Source organism: Triticum urartu, chromosome 4A (assembly GCF_056163025.1).
Source record: "Triticum urartu cultivar PI428250 chromosome 4A, HENAU_Tu73, whole genome shotgun sequence".
Taxonomy (NCBI): domain Eukaryota; kingdom Viridiplantae; phylum Streptophyta; class Magnoliopsida; order Poales; family Poaceae; genus Triticum; species Triticum urartu.
Genome location: NC_141876.1, coordinates 521,520,679 through 521,546,267, shown reverse-complemented (window position 1 = coordinate 521,546,267; position 25,589 = coordinate 521,520,679). Strand labels below are relative to the sequence as shown.

Below are 25,589 nucleotides of genomic sequence, written 5' to 3'. Positions count from 1 at the left end.
TCCCTTTATAAGGGCGGTCGAAACTATGCGCCCCCACTAGCTTGGTAAAACTCGCTTATCCCCCAAGCACCGTAATCGATGGCGTGGTTGGGTTACCCACGCTCGTATTGATGAGAATCCCGTAATAAGGGGGAAACAATCTCTGCTTTGAGAAGACGTGTCAAAAAACTGCCTCGCGTTATGTGTGGGGCTAGTTAAAGGAAACGGTTCGAATAATTACCGGGCCATGGCATAATGTCATGTTGCCAAAATGTGTCAGCTGATTAGATTTGTGGAAATATTATTCTCTCTACGGTGGTATGTGGAATTTATTTTGCAGGGTTGGACACTATCCTTGTATTCAAATTCTTCTATGATGTATTCGGAGGAGGAACCCGCCTTTCAATGTCGAAGACAATACTGCGTGCCGGACTCATCGTCATTGAAGCCTGGTTCAGGGGCTACTGAGAGAGTCCTGGATTAGGGGGTCTCCGGACAGCCGGACTATATTCTTTGGCCGGACTGTTAGACTATGAAGATACAAGATTGAAGACTTCGTCTCGTGTCCGAATGGGACTCTACTTGGCATGGAAGGCAAGCTAGGCAATACGGATATGTATATCTCCTCCATTGTAACCGACCTTGTGTAACCCTAGACCTTTCCGGTGTCTATATAAACCGGAGGGTTTTAGTCCATAGGACAATATACAATCATACCATAGGCTAGCTTCTAGGGATTAGCCTCTCCGATCTCGCGGTAGATCAACTCTTGTAATACTCATTTCATCAAGAATAAATCAAGCAGGACGTAGGGTTTTACCTCCATCCAGAGGGCCCGAACCTGGGTAAAACATCGTGTCCCCTGCCTCCTGTTACCATCAGCCTTAGACGCACAGTTCGGGACCCCCTACCCGTGATCCGCCGGTTTTGACACCGACAGAGGTCCATAGCCAGAGGACCCTGAACGGGCCCTCGACACCGGACTCGAAGAAGATCTGGACATATTCGTGGAACTCATCGACAGGACGTTCTATCAGTTGAGCTACGATGGTGCCTTGGTGGCTATGATAGCGGATTATCCGGGCCTGCTCCCTGCATCGCATGTAAGTAAAACCGGAGTCCCAACTTCCGGGAAGGATACCTTTTTTGCACTTCACCCATCACACACACACGGTGTCCTATAGGGAAGGCCCTCGAGACGCCACACCGAACTCGTGGTGACTCACCAGCAAGGGGCACCGAAACCGGATAGGCTTAAAAGGAAGGCGGTCAGGACTGAGACGCTGTCGCAGAGGTATGAAAAAAACCCTGTTCCGTGGTTTGTCATATTTAAAATATTATAATGTCCATGGTTTCTAGCAGAAAAAATGCTCACCGGACCGTGCCCGAAGAGCCTGCCGGCCATGCCTCCACCAGTCGGACTCCAGAGCCGGACTTAGGGGCAGATGCTAACGCGGGGACAACATCAGACGTTCCTCCAACAGAGGATTTGGATAGGTTGTCCGCTCGAATTCCAATGTGGAGAGTGCCAGGAATCACAGGCGCCGCCAGGCCGTACTCCGCGACCCTGGTTTCTCCGAAGAGGCGTTCGATGCCTTCAACTCAGGAGACGCGTACATCCGAGCTGCGCAAAATGGTCTTGCCAGAGCCACGAACCAGTATGTAAAGGATATATGGGTAAGAAAATCTGATAATTATATATACCAGTATCCCCTGAGACTTGAAACAGTTAACACAATAGATTTAAGGATCATTATTTGTGTAGGCTCTTACAGAGAAGAATACCCAGTTGTCTCAAGAGCTCGAGGAGTGGAAAGCCCAGCTGCGGGCCCCAGTTGCCTCAATGAAGGAGTCCACGAAGGCCCCATCTGGTAACACTTGCTTCTATCGAAAAGAAGGATATGTACCGGTTAGTATTCGGCATGTATGCAAATCTAACAATAGATTCTTCAGATGACACCAGAGTGAATACCAAGGTCATGCGAGGGGATGAGCAACATGCTCAACGACAGCTAGAGGCTGGCGAGCTTATGCTGACATGGGTTAGGCAGGAGAAAAATGATCTCCAAGATGCCAATACCTAGCTAGGCGTTGAACTAAAAGACGTTCGGGCCTAGCTAGCTGATTCCGTAAAGGAGAATAAGAGGCTTTGACACAACATTTTTAGTAAGTGCTTGAACGAACTTTTTATAGAGTTCGACGAAGAAATCGACTAACATAGTTATGTCTGTAAGTATGCTGACGGGTCATCCTGAAGAGGAGATGCCCGGATCTACGGGAAATCTTCTACCAGAGCTCTCACAGTTGCACAAACAAGTTCGGCAGGTGATGCAGGGCATTGCCCAAGCCATGTGGCCATCCGGCTCCCTGCCAGGAGGCATGGGGGAGCTTGTAGAGATGCTCAAGGGAGCGCAGTGGTGCTTCCGAATATGGAAGATATTAGCCTGCCGACAAGGTGCAAGGGAAGCCTGGACCATGGTGAAGATGCGATATACCAAGGCTGACCCGAACCACATGGCCGAGGTCGTACCTATGGGGTCTGATGGGAAAGAGATCCCCGTCAGTTTAGTGTATGACTAGGTGAAACTAGCCGCAAAGTATTCCCAATAGGATTGTAGGCTAGACAGCCTGTTGGATGGTATAGAAGAAGAATTTAGTCAGTCTAAGTGACTGTGTACTTCAAGTGACATATATTGTCCCTAGCCGGATTGTAAATCATTTGTCATGGCGGACCTTTTCGCTTCAACCTCCGGACCCGACAGTCCGGAGTGTATCCGAATACCCGCTCAGTTATGTGAAAATCGGGGTACGCGTGGAAACCAGGCGTAGGGGTCATTAGTGCTTGAACAGACAAGTACCCAACTAGCTATGTTATATTACATGGATAGTAAGAAACATCTTCCAAGGAGAATAGTTCCGTTAAGGGTTCCTTTCCTTGGGTGCGCATGCATTCATGTGCATGTCCGAACTACGAGAAGAGGCGTAGGATATAAACATTTGGGGCATATATTGCAATAATTTAAAGTCATCTTTTGTTCACCGACCAAATATTCCCTTAAGAACGCTAGATTTCGGCGTCACCCAGTCTGAGGTACACATCCGACTGACCCGGCAGTAACAATCACAGAGGTGCTCCCCTTATGCCCTAGCCGAAGTAACGGGAACTTAGGGCATAAACACAAGAGACAGGCAACCCAGCTTGGCCAAAACTTAATTCATATCGATGCATATAATGGCGAAGAAAAGGTACATGTGGAAAAGTAACACATGTGCGGGGGGCATAGAGCCCGGAACATAGTTATATTAAGGTTCTGTATAAGAAGCCCCCAGGTATAATAAGCACGCCTAGCATGTCAAGATTGTGTAGTCAAGACACAGTTTGACCTTTTAAGGCCGTGGAGAAAAAGGGAAGAAAAAAGAAAGAAAAGATAGATAACGGATATATAAAAAATTTACGGAGGTAAGGAGACGAACACAGAGTCCGGCACTATGCGTAGAACCTTCAGAGTCTGGCTGCGTTCCATGGGTTTGGCTCGAGTCGATTGTCCGATGCATCCCGTAGATGGTACGCTCCACCGGTCAGAACTTTGTCAATAACGAAGGGACCTTCCCATTTGGGCTTGAGCTTGTCCTTTTTCTTCTCTGGTAGGCACAGAACGAGTTCGCCAACAATATAAGTTTTGGCCCATACTTCTCTCCTTTGATACCGCCGAGCCTGTTGCTGATAGAATATGGAGCGGGCTTTTGCCACATCGCGCTCCTCCTCCAGGGCGTCCAAAATGTCCTGCCGATCAAGCTCGGCTTCTTTCTCTTCATACATGCGCACTCAAGGTGATTCATGAATGATGTCGCATGGCAGTACCGCCTCTGCGCTGTACACCATAAAGAACGGTGTGTATCCGGTAGTGCGTTTCGGCATGGTCCACAACCCCCACAGTATGGAGTAAAGCTCCTCCACCTAGTGTGTATCTGATTCCTTCAAGGATCGCACTAATCTGGGTTTAATGCCGCTCATGAAAAGACCATTTGCTCACTCGACTTGACCGTTAGTTTGCGGGTGATAGACAGAGGCATAATCGAGCTTAATGCCCATTTTGTTGCACCAAGTTTTTACATTGTCGGCTGTAAAGTTCGAGCCGTTATCGGCGATGATGCTGTGGGGGACACCGTAATGGTGTACAACCCTGGATATGAAGTCTATCACTGGTCCGGACTCGGCCGTTTTAACTGGTTTGGCTTCTATCCATTTGGTGAATTTATCCGCCATGACCAATAGGTATTTTTTTCTTGTGGCTTCCCCCTTTAAGGGGTCCGATGATGTCAAGCCCCTAGACCGTGAAGGGCCAAGGTAATGGGCATTATTTGGAGAGCGGTGGGTGGCATATGGCTTTGGTTTGCGAAAAGTTGGGAACCGACGCAACATTGAACGAGGTCCTGTGCGTCTGCTCGGGCCGTCGGGCAGTAAAAACATGTACGGAAGGCCTTGCTTACAAGGGCCCGAGCTGCGGCGTGATGGCCACCAAGTCCAGCATGAATTTCTGCCAAAAAAGTTGTCGTCCTTCCTCTTCGGAGATGCACCTTTGAAGTACTCCGGTAGCGCTTTTCTTATAAAACTCTCCCTCGTGGACCTTGTAGGCTTTAGACCGCCGCACAATTCAACGTGCCTTGTTTGGGTCATCGTGGAGTTCTTGCCTAATTAGGTAAGCCAAGAATGGTTCTGTCCACGGGGCGATGACAGCCATAATCACATGGGCCGCAGGCGTTATTTCGGTGGCAGAGCCTCCAATTACATCAGAGTGTTCGGTATCTGGCGTTGTGGTCGGGTCCGGACTATTGTTGCCGGTCTCTCCTTCCCATACCACGGATGGCTTAAACAGCCTTTCCAAGAAGATGTTAGGTGGGACAGGGTCGTGCTTAGCACCGATGCGGGCGGGGATATCCGCCGCTTGATTGTTTTCCCGGACCACATGGTGGAATTCAAGCCCCTCGAACCGAGCTGACATTCTGAGGACTACGTTGCGGTAAGCCGCCAGTTTTGGGTCCTTGGCGTCAAAGCCTCAATTTATTTGAGATATTGCGAGGATCGAATCCCCACGCACCTGTAGGCATTGAATGCCCATGGAGACTGCCATCCGGAGACCATGCAATAGGGCCTCATATTTTGCTACATTGTTGGACTCTGTGTATAATATTTGGAGTACGTATTGGACTGTATCTCTGGTAGGGGATGTCAGGATGAAGCCTGCCCCCAGACCAGCCAGCATCTTCGAGCCGTCGAAGTGCATGATCCAATTGGAGTACGCGTCGTACTCTTTAGGGAGTTCGGCTTCCGCGCATTCGGCGACGAAATCAGCCAGTACTTGCGACTTAATGGCTCGCTGTGGCTTGTATGTTATGTCGAACAGGAGGAGCTCGATAGCCCATTTAGCAATCCGGCCCGTGGCATTGCGGTTATTTATTATGTCATTGAGTGGTACTTCGGAGGCCACCGTAATTGAACACTCTTGAAAGTAGTGTCGTAGTTTCCGGGATGCCATGAAGACCGCGTATGCTATGTTTTGATAATGTGGGTACCGTGATTTGCTTCGAGTTAGGACAGTGGATACTTAGTATACCAGCTTTTGAAGCGGGAACTTATGTCCGTCCGTCTCTCGTTCGACGCCGAGCACTGTACTTACAACTTGGTGTGTTGCCGCTATATATAACAGCATTGGTTCACCGACATTTGGTGTGGCCAAGATTGGGTTGGCGGCCAATACGGCTTTTATTTCTTCCAATCCGGTCGTGGGCGCATCCGTCCACTCGAAGTGTTCGGTGCATCAAAGAAGGCGATAAAGAGGTAATGCCTTTTCTCCTAATCGGGAGAGAAAGCGGCTTAAGGCAGCCACACATCCAGTTAACTTCTGGATTTGCTTGAGGTCTGTTGGGATAGCCAACTGTGACAAAGGTTGGATTTTAGCTGGATTTTCTTCAATTCCTCTATTGAAAACGATGAAGCCCAAGAGCTTTCCGGCGGGCATGCCGAAAACGCATTTTTCCGGATTGGGCTTGATGTCATATGTTCGAAGGTTGTCGAACGTCAGCCTCAAGCCGTCTATTAAGGATTCGACGTGTCTTGTTTTAATGACCACGTCATCTACGTATGCCTCCACTGTTTTGCCGATTTGTGTTTCCAGGCATGTCTGAATCATGCGTTCATAGGTTGCACCAGCGTTTTTGAGCCCAAAAGGCATGGTGTTAAAACAGAAGGGGCAGTATGGAGTGATGAGTGCCGTAGCGGCTTGATCGGGCTCCGCCATCTTAATTTGATGGTATCCGGAGTATGCGTCGAGGAAGCACAATGAGTCGTGTCCTGCGGTAGCATCGATAATTTGATCGATGCGGGGGACTGGGAAGGGATCCTTGGGAAAGCCTTGTTAAGGTCCATGAAATCGACACATAGGCGCCAGGATTTGTCCTTCTTTGGTACCATCACCAGGTTTCCTAGCCAGTCCGGATGTTTTATTTCTCTAATGAATCGGGCCTCGAGTAACTTGGCTAGCTCTTCTCCCATGGCTTGCTGATTGGGCTCATAGAAACGCCAAAGAGTCTACTTGACCGGCTTGAACCCTTTTAGAATGTTAAGGCTATGCTCGGCCAGCCTGCGTGGGATTCCTGGCATGTTTGAAGGATGCTAGGTGAAGATGTCCCAATTCTCGAGCAAGAGCTACCGCAGTGCGACGTCTGTTGTGGGGTTCAACTGTGCACCGATGGATGCTGTTTTTGTAGGGTCCATTGGGTGGACCTGGAATTTGACTATTTCATCCGCTGGTTTAAAAGAGGTGGACTTGGGTATTTTGTCGAGTATCACGTCGTCCCTGTCCACTATGGAGCGCAGCGTAGTTAGTTCTTCCGCCGCCAGGGCTTCGGATAACGCCTCGAGGGCTAGTGCGGAGGTTTTATTTTCGGCGCGGAGTGCTATGTCCGGATCACTAGCCAAAGTGATTATTCCATTGGGCCCGGGCATTTTGAGCTTCATGTACCTGTAATGGGGTATAGCTTGGAAGATCGCGAATGCCTCCCGCCCTAAAAGGGTGTGGTACCTGCTACTAAACGGGGACACTTGGAATGTGATTTCTTCGGACCTATAGTTCTCCGGCGTGCCGAATACCACATCTAGTGTGATTTTTCCCGCACATCGTGCCTCCCGACTAGGGATGATTCCTTAGAAGGTCGTGCTGCTTTGCTCAATGCGCCTCTTGTCTATTTCCATCTTGCTAAGAGTTTCCTTGTAGATGAGGTTTAATCCGCTGCCACCGTCCATGAGCACTTTAGTAAGCCAGAAGCCGTCCACAATTGGACTAAGGACCAAAGCCGCTGGTGCTCGAGCTGTTCAGAATTGAGGTTCGTCACTGGCATTGATGGTTATGCCGTATCGTTCCATGGATTTATTGCTGCAACGTGGCAGACTTCGGCAAGGCTGCGGAGTCTTCGCTTGCTCCTATTATCTGAGGTGAAGGTCTCGAAGTCTATCAATACTGCATTGTTATTTTCCATAGGATGGTGCTCTGTTGTATTGTTGGTGAGGATATCCTCGCTGCTCTTGGCCACCAGCCGGAGTATCCAACATGCTCTAAGTCTATGCGTTGGCATGGTATCCACTGTATTGTGAATTTTGCATGGCCCGTTGAGCCATCCCTCCAATACAGTTCCACGCCTTGTAGTGGTGTAACACCCACGATGCGTCTATACCTCCCACGTGTCGAGGCATGACTTAGAGGCATAGCCGCATGGTAGGTTTGTTGCAAGAAGGGTAATCTTCACACAATCCCATGTATTGAATAAGAAAGGGATAAAGAGTTGGCTTACAATCGCCACTTCACGCAAATACAAGTTAAACATACATCATCCAGAATACAATCAAGGTCTGACTACGGAACCAAATAAAAGATGAAAGCCCCAATTGCTAGATCCCCGATTGTCCCAACTGTGCTCCACTACTGATCAATAGGAAACGAAACAACACAGCGAACAAGATCTTCATCGAGCTCCCACTTGAGCTGGATTGCGTCACCTGCACTGGTATCATTCGTCACCTGCAACTGTTTGGAAGTATCTGTGAGCCACAAGGACTCAGCAATCTCACACCCACGAGATCAAGACTTTTTAACCTTTTGGGTAGGAGAAGGGTAGTGAAGGCGGAGCTGCAGCAAGCACTAAGGATATATGGTGGCTAACATACGCAAATAAAAACGAGAAGAGAAGCAAAGCATGGTCGTGAACTAGAAGTGATCAAGATGTGATCCTGAATCTACTTACGTTCAAGCATAACACAAGAACCGTGTTCACTTCCCGGACTCCGCCGGAAAGAGACCATCACGGCTACACACGCGGTTGATGCATTTTAATTAAGTAAGGTTTCAAGTTCTCTACAACTGGACATTAACAAATTCTCATCTGCCCATAACCGCGGGAACGGCTTCCGAAAGTTCAAACCCTGCAGGGGTGTCCCAACATAGCCCATCACAATCTCTCTCACGGTCAACGAAGGATATTCATTCTCCCAGGAAAAACCGATCACTCGGAATCCCGGTTACAAGACATTTCGACAATTGTAAAACAAGACCAGCAAAGCCGCCCGATGTGCCGACAAATCCTGATAGAAGTCGCATGTATCTCGTAATCAGGGCACACCAGATGAGTGCTCCGTAAAACTAAAACCAAACCTCGAGTTTCCCCGAGGTGGCGCTGCAAAGGACTCTAGTTTGGACCAACACTCAGAGGAGCACTGGCCCGGGGAGTCTAAAATAAAGATGACCCTTGAGTCTGCAGAACCCAAGGGAAAAAGGCTTAGGTGGCAAATGGTAAAACCAAGGTTGGGCCTTGCTAGAGGAGTTTTATTCAAAGCGAACTGTCAAGGGGGTCCCATTCCCCCAACTCCGTAAGGAACGCAAAATCAAGGAACATAACACCGGTATGACGGAAACTAGGGCAGCAAGAGTGGAACAAAACACCAGGCATAAGGCCGAGCCTTCCACCCTTTACCAAGTATGTAGGTGCATTAAAGTAAACAATATATAATAATGATATCCCAGCAATTACCATGTTCCAACAAGGAACAAACTTCATCTTCACCTGCAACTATCAACGCTATAAGAGGGGCTGAGCAAAGCAGTAACAATAGCCAAACAGCGGTTTGCTAGGAAAGGTGGGTTAGAGGCTTGACATGGCAATATGGGAGGCATGATAAATCAAGTGGTAGGCATCGCGGCATGGCAATAGAGCGAGCAACTAGCAAGAAACAATCAAAGTGATTCCGAGGGTATGCTCATCTTGCCTGTGATCCCGCAAGGAAGAAGAATGAGTCCATGAAGAAGACAAACGGACGTAGTCAAACGGATCCTCATAACTCCGGAACTGTCATAGCCCTAGAAATCTTCTTGTAACTAGTGGCATTGCATCCATGCATCATGTTTAATTTTTATGAAACTTGAAATGGGGATTGTTGAAACCCTAGCACCAAATGAATTCAACTAGGTTCAATAAAAATATTTTCAATGATCCCAAATGCCCTTTAGAAATGTTCATGATTTTTGTTAAAGGTGAAAACCTCTGCCAAAAATCATGCACATATTTCTAGGAGATTCTGGATTTTTGAATTAAATCTTATTGTATTAGACTATGGGCATTTAAAATACTATAAATAATTTAAATGTTCAAATAATGTTGGAACTATTTTTGGGCCACTGAAATAATTCAGAAAGTGTCCATGAATATCTTCAGGATATTAGGAAATGCCTTGGTATTTTTCCTAAGCTAAAAACAGAGGCAAATAATTAGAAAACAAAAACAAAATTAGAAGATAGAAGAGAGGGAAACCTATCTGGCCCAAACTTACCTGGCGCCCCACCACGGCCTAGCAGAGTCCGAGCCCACCACAGCCGCCACCGTCTTCAACCTCCTGCCAGTAGGCAGGAGGGCGTGTGCCCGACGCGCGCCAGCACGCGCGCGCCACCTCCTGCTTGCTGCCGCCTTCCTGACGTCGCCCTGGAGATGCCACGCACCTCTCTACCTCTCTCTCACTCTCTGGTTCTCCCCCCCCCCTCGCTCCTCTGCTTTCCCTCCCCAAGGCCGAGCATGCCCATGGCCACTGACGCCGTTCGCCGCGGCCAGAGCTACTGCCCCACCTCTCCGTCGTGTCTAGAAGAACCGCCCCGTCGCCCTACTCCTCCTCGCCGAGCCGCGCGGGACGGGAAGCCCTACTTCTTCCTGAACGCCACCTTCTTCTTCCGCCGGATCTGGCGATCTCCGTCGTCGCTCCGTCGTCTGCAGGCCTTCCCCAAGCCCGCCGATTACTTCAATCGATGCACGGTGAGGCCACGATCCTTTTCCCCTTAACCTCGTGCTCGATTGCCTCCCCTAACCGCCCTAACCACCTTGCTGAGCGCTCCTCGCCACCGGCCATGGCGCCGCTGCGGCCACAGCTGCTGTAGCTCGCGTCCAAGCCCATCAGCACGCTCAGCACACTCCCACCAGCACGTAGCACTATTCGTCTTCTCCTCTTGTGCACTGTAGCATCGACACCATCCGCGCCCGAACTCCGGCCACCGCGGAAGCGGACACCGCCGTCGATCTAGGTCGTCTCCGGCGACCCCACTAGCACTAGCCGATGCAGACGAGGCTCAGGGTTCCAGCGGTGCCATCAGCGCCTCGAACCGTGGCCTGTGCTGCAATTCCGCGCATCGCCGCCATCTCGGGCCTCGCCGGCGTCGAGTCACCGGTGGGTTTGACCCCGCTGACCTAGGGTTGACCTTGTTTGACCCCCCCCCCCAGAGTCATTGACGTGCGGGCCCGTCTCTGTTAATCTTTAGCTAGATTAGATTAGTGCTAATTAACCCTGACAGTTGGTTATTCACTAACGTGTGGGCCCCAGGACACTAACTAAACTAGGATTAGTATTAGGTTAACACCACGTAACTTTAGTTAGTTAACTAACTACTGACCAGTGGGTCCCATTGGTCAGGTTTGACCTGGACCGCGTCTGTTGACCAGATGACGTCAGCATGAGGCAAGGCTGATGTAGTAAATGCTTTTCTTTATTTTAAATAAATCTAAATGATTTATTTATTTTCAAAAAATCTCCTAAACATCCAAAAATCATAGAAAATAATCTATAACTCAGAATGAAATAAATTATATATGAAAAATTATCATAAAAATTGAAGGAATCTGTTTATGGCATTTGCATGCATGTTTGAACAACCTAGGGTTGCTGTATAGGGCAATTTGCATAATTGACATTTAAATAAGCACATATGGAGTTTGAATTTGAACCCTTGGTTCAAACCAACTTCATTTAATATGATTGCTAGTTGCATTAGCTCAATCAATAGCATATTGCCATGACATTATCATGCATCATAATTGTTGCAATGCATTGATTATGTTCCTCTTTGTTTGCCGGTATTTGTCCCCTCTTGATAGACGTGGTTCCGACGATGAGTTCGATGACCCCGATGAAGAAAGATACTATCTTCAGAAGTGCCAGGCAAGCAAAAACCCCTTGTTCATTCCAATACAATCCCACTCTCTCGCCCCTCCACTCTTTTACTGCATTAGGACAACAATGATTCATCTGTTACTTGCTGCGGTAGTTGAACCCCTTATTCTCTGCATGACCTGTCATTGCCACAGTAAATAGATGAAACCCACTAGCATGAGTAGGAGTTGTTCGAGCCCTGATGTGCCTACTCATTCATGCTTGTTTGTCTTGCCTGCTACTGCTTAGAGTTGAGTCAGGTCTGATTCATCGGGGATGAATTGGAACAGTGATGAACATGTCCTACTGTGTGTGAGCTAAGTGTGTGAACACGATTTGGTAAAGGTAGCTGTGAGAGGCCATGTAGGAGTACATGGTGGGTTGTCTCATTGAAACCGTTCTTAGGAACTGAGTTCTGTGTTTGTGATCCATGAACAGCTACTACCATGCATTGGGCCCGAAACCAATGGACCCTCTTGACTTATTAACTGCCCTTGCCCTCTTTCCAGGAGTTGCAACTAGTTTCTACTATTTGTAGGATATGTGTTGGCGGCCTTGCATAGCGCTGACCCTAGGGGTGGGCTATGATGCGGTAGATACACCATTGCACGGTGTACCGGGCGCCCATTTGGTGTCTCGGGAACCCTGCACACATCGTTTGGGGCTATGAGCGAAACTCCGGCCGGATATCCTCGTGGATGGAACCCGAATAGGCGATAAACCTGGACTAGAGACTTGAGTGGTAAGTCAGGTCGTGGCCGACTTCCTCGCCAGTCTTCCGCTTGAAGGTTGCCGAGATACACGACGTGTACATGGTGGTCAGTGGGAGAGCGTGTGTGAAGAAGTACACCCTTGCAGGGTTATAAATGATCTATTCGAATAGCCGTGTCCGCGGTAAAGGACTTCTGGGTTGCCTATAATAGTTCATAGACAAGTGAAAGTGGATACTCTAAAACTGGCAAGATAAGTGTGAGTGCTATGGATGGCCTTCTCGTAGGGAGACGGGAGCCGATCCATAATGGTGTATTGAATGGTGAATATGTGGACTCGTGTGCGCCACCTCAAAAGAGTTGCTTGCAGTCATAGTTCAGGTTAGCCACTGAGTCAAAGCTGGCTTGCTACAGTTAAACTCCACCACCCCCTCTATTCATACCGATGCATATGTAGATAGTTCTGATGTAAGTCTTGCTGGGTACATTTGTACTCATGTTTGCCTATTTTATGTTTGCAGAGAGACGTCAGTCTCGCTAGTAGTTCCGTGTGGACTTCGACGTTTAGGTTGATACCTCAGCTACGATCTTGTGCCCTCGGCAGGATCTGGTAGATAGTCAGGCTTCTTAGCCTTTTTCATTTGTAGATGTCTGTACTCAGACATGTTAAGCTTCCACATGTGCTTTGAGACCCATGTTTGTAATATCTCGCTCCTCGGAGCGTAATGAATAAATACTTGAGTCGTAGAGTTATGTTGTGATGCCATGTTGTATTTACACATATCGAGCATATTTTGTGTATGATTGAAATGCTTGGTATATGTGGGATCCGACAATCTAGTTGTTTATCCTTGGCAGCCTCTCTTATGGGGAAATGTAGTCTAGTGCTTCCATGAGCCATAGTAGTCCGCTACAGCCCGGTTCACCGGAGTGCTGCTAGCCCAGCACTACTGCTCAGGACACCTGACTGGCCGGCATGTGTTTCACTTCGTTCCTATGTTTGTCCCTTCGGGGAAATGTCACGCGGTGACTTCCGGAGTCCTGCCTAGCCTGCTACAGCCCAGGTTCCCCGGAGTCCTATTAGCCCAGTGCTACAGCCCGGATTCACACGCTGTTGACCGACATGCTCGATGTGATTCATGTATGCCTGTCTCCATGGGTCTGTGCCGCTTTGGGTTCACGACTAGCCATGTCGGCTCGGGTTCTCTATCATATGGATGCTAGCGACACTATCATATACATGAGCCAAAAGGCGCAAACGGTCCTGGCCATGGTAAGGCGACATCCGGGGGAATACCATGCGTGAGGCTGCAAAGTGATATGAGGTGTTACCGGCTAGATCGATGTGACTTGGAATCGGGGTCCTGACAGGAACAGAACTGAAGCAACCCAGAAAGAAGCAAACAACATAGTAAACAACCACCACATAAGCATGGCATGATGCACAACCAAGTATGATGCATGTCTGGTTTAATGAGGCATGGCATGGCAAAGTGCTCAACAATACTACAAATTAAGTGGAGCTCAATATGCAACGAGTTGCATATTGAGGAAACACCACATGACATATTTAGTTCTCTCTCGGTTATGTACACAACAATATTAAATGTTGATTGACATGGCAAGAGGTGTAGCATAATTAAACTAACTATCTAGTCAAGTATAAATGAGGCCGGAACAACAAAGAACAATTCCGGAAAATCCTCATATGCAAATTATGGATTTGGTACTATTCTACACTAACCCATATTTTAGATTTGTTTAACATGCAAAGAAAGTACACCATGTTAAACTAGGCATTTTTCTACCTCATTTACATATAAAGATTTTTTAAAACTGAGCTACGGTTATTTAGTTATGAAATAAATCATTTTAACATGTCATTAGAGCAAATTAATTGCAAACAACACTTTAAACTTTTAAACATGGATGAAAGTTGCATACTATTGAAGAACATGATAATCTGAGCAAGATGCATATATGGCATGTTTCATTTGGATGCATGGATATTTAGTTATGGGCATTTCAATGTAATGGCATTTCTGAATATATCAATGCACTGTAAAATGATAAATTCACAGAGCGAATAAAAACAAGCTTGGGCCAAAAGTAGCACCGCAGCGGCCCAGCAGCGAAGGAGGCCCAAGTGGTTGTGGTGCGTGCAAAAGAAATAAAAGAACACAGCCAAAACAGGGGAGCGCCTGGGACTCGATCCCAGGAGCTCCTAGTCTGTGTGTTGCATGCTGACTAGTCGGGCTGTCTACTTGTGAAAAAGTGGGAGACCAGGCCAACTTATACAAATAATGTGCAGGACGAGCTTTCAGCCATGGATGACCGGTGATGCTCGGAGTAGACGCCGGCGAGCAACGCGAACGAAAAAGCGGATGAAGAGCACCGGCGGGGGTGCGGAAATGGAGGAGGGAGCTACTAAGGGACAAGCGCATGCATGCGCGCATGTGTGGTTGTGTGCAGGCATGAACCTGCGGCCATGGCGGTGATGCACAGCGAATAAGGAACTACAGCGGAGTTGTGCAAGGCGCGCGGACGAGGTGGGCATGCTGCTGTGCATGATGCGGCTGCTGCGGATGTACGCATGGTGTGTGTGATATGCAGGTGGGGTGTGAATGCGAGGAGCTCGTGGACGAGCAGAAGCTTGCGACCATGGCCACGAAACACGGCAAGCATGGGGTGGTGGTGCTGGGCGAAGCGGCGGCACGAGCGTGGGACGCGAGCTGCATGTTGTGGATGTGTGGAGATGCATGCAAAGGCGGCGTGGTGCGGACGGGAGTGGTGTGCAGCGAGGTGCACGAGTTCGAGCGCGAGGTCACAACCATGGCTGCCGAAACTGGAGACGCGCAGAATGATGGCTATGGATGAATTAGAGAGAAGTAAGGATATTTACGAAAACCTGGAATTAGGCACAATTTAACAAAATTGGTTTGGGCATTTTTAGAGGAAAAAATAAAACAAGTTTGAATATAATTCAAACTTGAGGCATTTTTGAACCTAACCAAACAATTCCAAAAGATGTGAAATCTAGCAGGCCGTGGTGCTAGATTATTGGGGAAAAGTAGGATATTAATGGGGGAGGGAAAGATGGAACTTGCAAAAATGGAGGAAAGGGAAGGAAGGAGAAGGTGATGATGCATGATCATACATGGAGCATTCAACAAACATAATGTAGGGGCAATGCACAAGATGATCATCGCAACAACATAATGCAATATGACAAGGAGCTGGGCATGACAATGCAACATAACCAATGATGAACATGATGCAAGAAGAGAAAAATATGGCAATGCACTCAACATGATCATGGCAAGATGCAACACGCAAGCAAATGACAAGGCAACAACAACGAATAACTGGAAGACACCTGGCGCATCAGTCTCGGGGCCTCACAAGTGGGCTTTGGTTTCTTTGTAATTGGATCGGGTGACTTACAAGAGTACACCCTTTTATTTGGGACGGGGGGTTTAGTGAGAGCTGGAGGGTCCCAGAAGTTTGTTTGGGTTTTCCAGGCACTTTCCATCACATAGTACTTCCGTACTATGGCAGCCAAGTCAGCAAAGTGTGCTATGTCACAGCGACTTATGGCGTTGAGGATTCCCTTGTCCGTGCAATTTTTGCAAAAGAATGAAATTGCATCTTCCTCACGACAGTCCTTGACCTTGCTCATTACAAGGAGGAATCTACCACAATAGTGATGTACTGTCTCTTGGGGCTCTTGTCTAATGTGGGAAAGATCACTTGAGTCTAGGTGGGTGGGTAGATTTAGGTCCGAACCCCGACCTGATCTGAGGCCCAGGGGCGGAGGAGTCTCTGAGCTTAACAGTTCGGGCTCTAGGATGCTTCCCAATAGTCCTGGCCTGCTGTCTAATTCTAGGTTCGATGCTTGGGCCATGTCCTCCTGTGGACGGGTATCCGGCTCGGAGAGCTTGGAAATCAGGACATAGTTTGTCCTCAAAATAGAGGAAGAATCGCTAGATTGCTCCTCCACTGTCGTTATCTAATGGGTGACCGGCAGAGAGTTAATCTCCCTTTGGTCGGGTTTAAGCCCGATCCGATCGTAGTACGTAGCAACTCCCAGGGCGGCGATGCGATCCAAGAGCTCGTTCAAGGAAGAGAGCTCTATTGGTTCCATCTACTCGGCGAATACCGAGTTGACGTGGAGGCTGTTTTTGATGACCCGAGAAGTCATGGTCGGTGCGACGGCCGAACGGGCGGTCATGACAAAGCCACCTAGTCGGAGGGTTTAGCCTACAGCCATGGCTCCCCCTGAGGTGATGTTGTCCTTGACAACAAGACGAGCCATACAGCCTTATCGTGACGGCACAGTGGAACTCTCAATGAAAGCACCAATGTCGGTGTCAAAACCGGCGGATCTCGGGTAGGGTGTACCGAACTATGCGTCTAAGGCAGATGGTAACAGAAGATGGGGGACACAATCTTTACCCAGGTTCGGACCCTCTCGATAGAGGTAATACCCTACGTCATGCTTGATTGATCTTGATGATATGAGTATTACAAGAGTTGATCTACCACGAGATCATAGAGGCTAAACCCTATAAGCTAGCCTATGATTATGATTGTCGTTGTCCTACGGACTAAACCCTCCGGTTTATATAGATACCGGAGGGGGCTACTGTTACATAGAGTCGGTTACAATGGAGGAGATCTACATATCCGAATTGCCTAGCTTTCCTTCCACGCAAAGTCGAGTCCCACCCGGACACGGGACGAAGTCGTCATAGTCCAACAGTCCGGCCAAAGTATATATTCTAGCTGTCCGAGGACCCCCTAATCCAGGACTCCCTCACCCGTGACGCCACCTGGGCCGCGGCTCCCGAATTCAAGTCCGGAGCTCCAATGCGGCTCACCTCCTGGATAGAGAAGGACCCAAATTGGTCTTCGTCGGAGGAACTAATGGCGCTGCAGACGCGCATCCAAAGCATGGTGGATAAAAACATTAAGCTCGTCGACTTGATCCAGGTGATGCTAGTTCGCCAGATCCTCCCATGCCAAAGCTGAACTTGCCCTTTATGGGAATTCGATCCAAAGAAGCACCATTGGAAAGGCTCTTCGGAACCACTCACGAAGATGCATGTAAGTTGCTCTTTATGGGCAATGAGACGCCACCGGCAATAGACTCAGACCGCGGGCGCGATCTTGTCCATCCTGCCAGTGAGGTAAGTCTTTCATATCTCAAGGCGTATCCTCTACTTGCTTGTTCAAGGAGGATATCTAAACTTTACTATTTTTTATTTTTTCTGGTATGGACAAAGAAAGCCGAGTGGATTCAATGTTTGGCCCCGCTGCCCGAGGAACCAGTCATCCCACTCCTGGCGAAGATGCTGGTCCCGGCGCCCTATCAGGCACCGGAGAAGAAGGCCAAGGGGGTACGGATTGGCCCTTGCCACAAGGGAGCTTCGGACGTGTCGTCTGAAGATAGGACTTACTCCTCCGCCGCTGAAGACGATGATGAGGAGGTGGAAGAAAGTAACTCTCCCCCTGATGGGGGGAGGAAGAAGAGGGCGGCCTCTGCAAATCTGGAGGCGTAGGTGCCCAAAAGGGGGAAGGGCCCCCTTGCATATAACTCCGCGTGGGATGTTGAGAGCAGCCCGGAGCGACGCCCCTGAATAAGCCGCTGGCCGCATCGTAAGTACTAGAAACCCGCATATGTCCATGTACCCGACCTCTCTTATTCATGGTATCAACATGTTTAATCATGTTATTGTAGTCCGGCCCACGACAGCTCCCTGCGATCCTCATCAGGAGGTTCCCTGGATTCAAAGGCGATGGCCAGCGAGTCTCCGCCGGTTGCTCACTCTCCCAAGGCCAAGGGCGACGCTGACGTGCTGTCTCCAAGGACCTTCCCATGCCAAGGGGAGGTTCAGGACGCCATCAGGGAGGCGACGGAGGGCGAAACCTCAGTCGCCGAACACTTGGGGGGCAGGTCCCCATGGAGACCGGCGATGGGGGCCATGATTATTTTGGCCCCCAGCCTGATACGGTTCCGGAGACCTATACAGCTCCAGAATCCGGCGAGCAGCCTCCTTCGAGAGAAGGAGGTGTGCCTATCCCGCCGGTGACATCTGTCCAACCAGAGGTACCGGATAATCTGATGGAAGCACTACGAGGCGCTTCCATTGTGGATGAACACCGTATCCTTATGGGTACGGTGATTGAGAGGGTTGAGTCCGTTAAGAGGGGACTAACCGAACCCTGCAGCAGCCTGCTCACAGGTTTTGAGGTAAGTGACATAAAAGAGAAAGTCCCAATATAGACAGTGTAGCCCCTGAGACACTGTCCGGTGTTCAGAAAGAAAAGCCGAACAGAGGATCAATTAATTTTTGCAGGAAACTAACTAAATATGTCTTATGAACACACGCGTCACTGCTGGCCGCCACCTCCCATGCCGCTAAGGTCTCCGGACTAAAGTAGAGTCTAAGCCAGGCCGAAGAAGAGCTCTGCCTTGTGAAAAGGTAGCTGGAGGACAAGCAAGGCATGTGTTGACTTGCTATATGTTCAAAAAGAATAAACGATGTATATTGATTATAGTGCCATGATATTTGTAGGAGCGGCAACTGAGTTTGAAACCCTCAAGAAAGCGCTGGCTGAGGCCAAGGAGAGGGCGGTGAAGGAATGAGCCATCGAGAAAAGGCATGAGGCCAGGGTTAGGGATCTCCAGCAAGAGCTCCAGGATGCTTCCAAGAAATACGAGTCCTTGGAGCGTGAACATGCGGACAAAGAATCCGAACTTGAGAAGGCCCACCAGAGCACACAAGAGGCCCGGACTGAAGCTCAAGGCACCCTTCAGAAAATCCAGGAGGCCAAAAAGATTGTGGCGGGTAAGGATTTTATTGTGCAAAGCAAGCATGTGGAGAAGAGATATCTCTTACTGACCTGTATTTGGAGTTCTCCAAGGGCGTTTGCGGATCTACCGCGCAGCGTTTGTAACGCTGCTGAATACTTCTGAGCCGGAGAGGGGAGCTCGATGGAGAAGCTATTCTGGTCACAATACTTTGCCGCAGAATATCCGGTGCCCTTGAGCGACCAGCTAAAACAGCTGGTCGAGCTGCATAGGGTGGCTGAACTGGCCATGAAGGACTTGATAGTCCGGCTGTGGCCAGCCGAAGTTATCCCCAGCAGGTACTTCGGTCTCGTGAAGTGGCTAGTCGACTCTTGCCCTCGGCTTGACGCCATCAAGCGGTCGGTTTGTATAGAAGGTGCGCAGATGGCCTTCTCCCGTGTCAAGATGCAGTGGGCGAAGATGAATGTTGAAACAGTCGCGACCAAAGGACCGCCCGTGGGCAAGGAGTACAGCACGCCCGAGCGATATTTTAGCGAAGTCCTTGAGGGATCCCGCATTATGGCGTAGCACTATACGAAGGATGTAATCTTTGAATGAATATTGTTATATCGTCTCGCCCAATATAAAAACAAGTTCGGCCATGTAATGTAATGTTTGTCTAATATTTTACCTCCTGTGTGACCATGTTTATGAAACTTTGAGAGTTGCCAGTCGTCGGCTTCAGCCCCCACGTAGGTAGTACGGGTGTGTTCGGGATGGAATCTAAACACTCTTGATCCAATTTGTTTGGTCCTTGAAGGATGTGTTTAGCGCAACGAACCAGGCAATCAGACTATGTGGCTTTATCACCCTCACTTAGCCATAGGAGTTCTATAATTAAAATTTTAGGCACAACCCCTAGTGTCTAAACTAGGGTACTATAATCACCTGATCGGGTAATAAGCCGATTCATCGCATAATGCAGAAAAAATCGCTTAAGATTTGAACCCTCCGAAGAGCTCACCGGCTCTCGCTGCATCATGATAGTGTGTTTTCGGCTTTCTCTACCGAGGTTCTCATCCGGATGAAACGAGACACAATCGCAGTAGTTCTCCCTTTACTACCCCAGCCGATATAGCGGAACGTAAGGTACTAAGAACAGGAGACGAGCAACCCAACTGTTGACCAAATACATGATTCGGTGCCAATGCATATAATGCTAAATTCGGGGTGCCAAACTATGTTGTAGAAAGTGTTCGGACTTTGTTGTCGTATTATGGGTCATGATGAAGCCCTGGCAGGTTAAAGCATACCAAAGTGTACTGTCACAACTTTGAGAAAATCCTCAAAGAAAAATGAAAAATAAAAGGGTAGTAATGTCGGGACCCCGATTCTAAGTCACACCGATCTAGCATGTAACACGTCATATCACTTTGCGGCCTCACGCACGGTATTCCCACGGGTGTCGCCTTACCTGGCTTAGGACCGTTTGCGCCTTTTGGCTCACGTATATGATACTGTCGATAGGATCCATATGACAAAGAATCCGGGCCGACATGACTAGTCGTGAATGCAAAGTGGCACTAACTTACGGGGACAGGCATACATGAAACAACATCGAGCATGTCGGTCATCAGCGTGTGAATCCGGGCTGTAGCAACTGGGCTAACCGGACTCTGGGAATCCAGGCTATAGCAGGCTAGCAGGACTCTGGAAGTCACCGCGTGACATTTCCCCGAAGGGATAGACATAGGAATGATGTGAATCACATGCCGGCCAGTCTAAGTGTTCCGGAGCAGTAGTGCTGGGCTATCAGGACTCCGGTGAACCGGGCTGTAGCGGACTACCATGGCTCAGTGGAAGCACTAGACTACATTTCCCCAAAAGAAAGGTTGTACATGCAAGTAACATGCAATACAAACACGTACGCATAACATGCAAGTATGAGCTGTACAACTTGGCATCACAACATAACTCAAACTCATCTATCTATCTATATCTATCTATACCTATACTAATTAGGGACTCCCAAGAAATTACCACGTTAATTAGATTTTACGGGCCGTTAATCTGGTGTGACCAAATTATAACGGTGTAGATTAACCCATATATTATTTGTTCTCACGTACTCACAACCGTATAGATTAACCCATCTATTGTATCCCATATCTTAAAAAAACATCTTTTGTCTACTCTCACGTATACACAGCCCCCTCTCCTAATCTCTCACGTCTCTATTCTAAAAAAGGACTCACGTCTCTCCATCTTATCCTCCCAAAACGGCTAGCCATCCTCTCCTCTCACGTAAGCATGGCCTTCCCATCTTCCCCTCTCCAAAACTCTCACATTTCATCTCCTTCCTCTCCATCAATACAAAATATCAGAGTTAAAATCGATGCAGGTTTATTCATGGTACCCCGACGATGGATGAAGAGACCTCTGCCACCCCGTCTCTCATCATGGGCTGGCGTGGAACCAGGGAATGATTTGGCCATACCCTCCTCTTCTTCAATCCAGGTTCAACCGGCATGCCTCCCCAATGACGACTAGCACAGGATTCTTTTTTTACTTACAACATATGCTTCTCCGCCCGTAGCTTGATCTATGCTCGCAGGTTACGCCGACACCTCCAACATCCTGGTATCTTCCTTATGTACACCCCTGTCTCCGTGCAGCAGCAGCCTCCTCCTCTTTCCACGCGCGTCCCCTTCATCATGCCTTCAACTTTGATCCAATTTCCACCTCTGGACTCTCCTCCCTCGATCCCTATAATTCATGGTTGTTTGCTGTTTCAATTTCACCACCACTCAAGGGAGTCAATCTGAGCGGTACTTTTCCCTATCTCAGTTTCTAGGGTTCACTTTTTACATCATGCGTTCATCGGCATCAAAGATGAATTCATGAGAGTCGGCGGTGTTCGTAGCCATTTATTTATATATATGTTGTGTTCCCAATCTCAGTTTCTAGGGTTCGCAATTTACATCATGTATTGCAGGCTTTCGTGGGCGTCAACTGAGCGGTACTTTTCCTAATCTCAGTTTCCAAGGTTCACTTTTTACATCATGCGTTCATCGGCATCAAAGATGAATTCATGACAGTCGGCGGTGTTCGTAGTCAAAGATGGATTCACAACAGCCTACAATGTTAATCACCATTGTTGTATATGCAGTGTTCAGAACGACGTACTTCAACTTTCTATCAGCATGCAGTCAAAACGTGATCAAACAGATATAGATTAGAAGTTGAATTTTTTTGATTTGGTTCATGCTTATGTAGGCATATATCGATGAGGTATGTGATAATATGCATGTGGTATATACAACTAAAACATTTGTATGCATGTACAACTATGTATTTTTTAATTTGTAGCTCTTGGTAGCTATCCATTGCTCCATATGTGTTTCTTTGTCGTAAGAAGTCTGATGGTTCTTCTCCTACTTTTCATTAAAAAAATCTATGTTTCAGTTCTCTATATAGAAATTCGGAAATGAGTGAAACCAATGAATTCCCCAGCATGGTTTTATCCTAACTGTTTACTATAGTTTGAGCAGGAATTGCGTGTATATGTGACAAGCTTACAATGCAACAAGGTAATATAGAGCCTCTTGGTAGCCATCCATCTCTCCATATGTGATTCTTTGCCCTGAGAAGTCTGATGGATGTTCTCCTACTTTTTCAGTAAAAAAATGTATGTTTCGGTTCTTTGTACAGAAACTCAGAAATGGGTGAAACCAGTAAATTCCCCAGCATGATTTTATCCTAATTGTTTACTATAGTTCCAGCAGGAATTGCGTGTATATATGACAACTTTACAATGCAACAAGATAGTATAGAGACTTATAGAAGCGTTTCTATCTCATGATTTGGCAGTCATACCTACAGGAATAATTCACGTGAGTGATCTTTGGATACTGATTATATGTTAACAATTTCATGTCAGGAATTAATCATTTGTGTTTCATGCTTTTATGTATAGCGTATCTATTTGTTCGCCAAATTTTAGAGAACCAGGGCAAATTATGATGTTTGCATGTTTTTTCTGTTGTTCTTTTTCGTAACGTTCCAAATCGGTTAATCTTAAAAAGAACCATAGGTTTTGGAAATTTACGGATGGAAGGTGACTTCATGTATATTACGAAAGCAAGACTGGATATGATTAGATCTTTCTGTCTAGATGATATGATTCGCTCCGTATTTCTTCTGGCACATTTGTAGAAAAATACCACATTTTTCGCTATTACACCGTGTCTTGTGTCACTAAATATAGTTTTCTGTTTAACATGATCTACATCGTTTTAGTTCATCTTCAGCTGAAGCCTAGCTAGCCCAAGAAGGGATCCCTCAGTCAGGTTACCTCCCGTATGTTGTATTTTCTTGGGCAAAAAGCACTAGTGACTAAGGAGCCGAGGAGATAGTATAATACATGTAGTCCACAATAAGTAAAGAATGAATTCCGTTTGTATTTTTCACAAAAAAATAAATATATAAATCCGTGTGTACGGCCGGAGAGAACATGGACAGTTCAGTAGACTGAAACTCGACCGGTCACAATATTGTGACTGCGACAATGTGTTGGAGACAAATTACCAGACTATATATGACCACATGCTAACAACGATTATTTACCCTTCCAAGTCTGCAGTCTGACCAAGGTGTTAAGAGTAAAGACTCATCTCGAAATAATGTCTTTATAGGCCATGGATGTGACATTTCTAAACAAGGCATACTCAAATTGTTGCATATTATTTTATACATAAATCCTTCCAATTTTAACCTCTTGGACAGGACGCATTAGTTTGCTATGTTTCTCTTATTTCCTACCGAAAGAAACAAATAGCATTGCTAACAGGAATGACCCCATAGGACATATATCTTAAAATACTTATTTAATGCATTCTAACTATGTTTTCTTTCTTTCAGGGATGAACCTGTTGCAGGCTACTGTGTAAAATAATCATCAGGCCAGTGTTTTGAGTGGTGAAGTTTGAATAACAGGGGACATGATTTAGTACAAGTTTCACATTATTTTATTTCAATCATTGGTAATTTCATTCACGGACTTAATAATTAAAAATTTATATGTACATGGCATTAGTAAATCTGGTGTCGCTTAGAAAAATGGATCACCATGGACATGATTGGTTACAATCTTCCCTTTCTATTGCAGCTTTGCTTTTCACCAATGGCCTATTGAGACGATAATTAAGGTGATTTTTGTGCTTCTTAATATTTATTTTAAAACTACATGTGCATTTCCATCATTGTGTTGCATGCAAATAAAGAAAATTGCAGGATTATTTCTCAAGATTGACGATACACAAACAAGGCATATGTAGAAGTGGTTACAACATCATTTTCCCATACTTAGGCTTTTTTGTTTGAACTATGTGCAAATTCTAAGTTTGTTACGCCATGGGGATTGAACATCTTACATCCTTACATCATCTTCAAATTTTACTTTTTTGACGTTATTATCAGATTTTATATATGACAAGGAATAAGATCTAAGCCGTTTTTAGTTTCTTTATAACAACATTTACAGAACCGGCCGAGTAAAGTCTAATCAGGTAAGCCAAGGCTACTATCCTCCATTCGGTTTCACTAACATTTAATCAGGGCTTGCATATTTCCTTTCAATTTTCTACACTTTCTGAGTGTACTAGATTCGAACTACTATGGTGGCCATTTAATGGATATGGTAATAATATCACCTAATCCTATTTGTATATAGATACATGTATTCTTTCACGCCCTTTCTTAAATTTGTTCTTTGTACTAATTTAGCGTACTACAGCTGCTTAATATCACCTAATCCTATTTGTATATAGATTCATGTATTCTTTCACGCCCTTTCTTAAATCATGAAGGATCTTGGCGTGACAAGGGTACAGACATATGAAGCATTCTTGTGGAGTGTAGCTATCTTTTGGTTTGACATAGAATTATATCAACCCACTTCTATGTAACTTACGCATGATATTTTTAATACATTCTTCATATATGTCGTTTCTAGATGACATTTGAAGTGTGTGTTGCATGTTGCCATGATTTTCACGGATTGCTCCCTATATATTTTTTCCTTCGTCTATCTCATCGTCATGATCCTTTAGTCAATTAAGAAAATGTTTGTGTGCTTTCAGCCATCATCTCAATGGTTTAAGACATAGTATTATTTACAGCTTGCAATTATTTTTAGTTCTTCTCTTAGATGATAATAAGAGAAAGAAAATTTAAGTTCATATGCAAAGTTATGTGTGCTACATGTTTGTTCTGTGAATATTGGCATTGTCATAATTGTAACGGCCCCGTGCGAATGCACGGGTTGACGACTAGTATAGATAAAGGCCCAGAAGAGCCACATAGCACTAATACAAATAGGGGTCTCATGACCCATCATTCAGAGGAAATAAGCAACGGAAGCATTACATGTCTGAGTATAGACATCTACAAATGAAAAAGGCTGAGAAGCCTGACTATCTACAAGTCCCTCCCAAGGTACAAGATCGTAGTTGAGGTAACAAGCTACTCGTTGAAGTCCAAGCGGAACTACTAGTGAGACAGATGTCTCATCTGCAAAACATAGAGAAAG

At 46.7% G+C, this 25,589-nt stretch overlaps 1 long non-coding RNA gene across 1 annotated transcript; it reads left to right on the top strand.

Moving 5' to 3' along the window:
- Nucleotides 1-21,339: 21,339 nt before the first annotated feature.
- LOC147976381 (uncharacterized) lies at nucleotides 21,340-25,131 on the top strand. The gene is made up of 3 exons (XR_015602140.1): nucleotides 21,340-21,517; nucleotides 21,597-24,042; nucleotides 24,168-25,131. It is a non-coding gene; the product is annotated as an uncharacterized LOC147976381 (long non-coding RNA).
- The last annotated feature ends 458 nt before the right edge of the window (nucleotides 25,132-25,589 follow it).